Genomic DNA, 1,702 nt, shown 5'->3' on the forward strand with positions numbered 1-1,702 from the left:
CCCATTTTCAATACCATCCGTCCTATGCCCAAAAGAAGTCCACGTACAAAGTTTCGTTAAGATATCTCAATTTTTACTCGAGTTATCGTGTGCACAGACGGACGGACGGACGGACAGACAGTCACCGCTTAATCGATTTCTCTTTTCATTCTGATCATTTATGTATACATTTGTCTATATCTATCTCGATTCGTTTTGCCTGTTACAAACAACCGTTATGTGAACAAAGTTATAATACCCTTGTGCACAAGTGCGCTCGGGTATAAAAATTCACTACCTGCTACAACTCTAAAATGAACGAAATCATGTGCTCTATTTCCGTAAATATTTCTAAAGCATACTAAATATTAGTGGAAAATAAACAAAAGGTAGGTCGAAAGCTGCTGCAATATTGTATCTATATACATACATACTTCAGGCATAAAGGCTCACAAGTAAATTTTTTCGTCTTTCCAAGGTGGTAGTAAAACCAACGCTTAGCTGTTATTTGATTATTGCTGCAAAATTTTTGCTCATTCTGCGCTCCTGTTCAGTAAATAATAAACTCCTGCGTAGAGTACTCTATTGGTAGTACTTGAGTATTTTCGAAGAAAACATACATTTGTGGTATCTGAATAAAACTAAGGACAGGAATGTAGTGGAGCGATGAAGAGAGCGACGAGCAAAACGTACTTTCAACTAAAATGCTGATATACATACCTAAGTACATATGTATGTATGTGCACATGAACCAGCGACTACAGATCACCTAATCAGCCATCGTTGTATTTGTAATCGATTTTCAGAAAAAAGTTTTCTTAGCGTTTTTGACGTTTTTCAGTTGTGTTTACACCGTCTTCTACCTCTTCGTGATTTTTTAGCGACTGAATGTGTTTTTTGCAGCGATTTTAATTATAAATTTTGGTTTATTACATATTTATGATATAAAATGAAGTGCTGTGTGATTGGAACAAGTTTGTGCGTATGTTTGGTTTGTCAAAAGGCGTAAATTTGCGTGAAAAGTGGTTACACGTTTGTGGACAGAACATTGGCATTGAAAAATCGACCCGTGGTAATGATATGCGATTGTAAAACACTTTCAATCATGAAAACTATATTTTATGAACTTTTTTTGCTAATTGTCATCAAGTTTCACTTTGTATATTTTATAATAAATACCAATCTAATCGCACTCAATCACCGCGCCTTTTTCGTTTTCTTTGTTTGTTTTCATTCTTAGGCAGATGGCAAAAACGCTCAGAAATATACTTTTTTCTAGCTGCTTTGATTAGGTGATCTTGTATTTTTGGTTCATGGTATGTGCATAGATACGTATATAAGTGTCCGCATATATTTTTTCCCGTCACTTGCTCTGTCGCTTCACTGCAGCATAACCAAGTTGTTGGGAAAACCCTGACGATATGCGTACAATTGAAACCATGGGTTTGAAGATAGCGCAAATTTCAATTTCATCTTAAATATATTTATGTATGCATGTACAAATGTACATATGTAAAAATGTAGTGAAAATAATGAAACGCTTATATGTAGCGTGCAACTAGAATTGATTTCTTTATTCGAAATTACTTTCTTTTATACAAGATTTCTTACCCTAATTTACACTCATACTTACAAACTACAAATGTGCATATGTTATGCTAACTCAGCGTATGTGTCATAGTTATTTTGGCAGTCGCACTGCCAAACTGACGCTGACGATCTG

This window comes from Rhagoletis pomonella, unplaced genomic scaffold, assembly GCF_013731165.1.
Source record: "Rhagoletis pomonella isolate Grant_MI unplaced genomic scaffold, Rhpom_1.0 Rhpom_scaffold_00014, whole genome shotgun sequence".
Lineage (NCBI taxonomy): Eukaryota > Metazoa > Arthropoda > Insecta > Diptera > Tephritidae > Rhagoletis > Rhagoletis pomonella.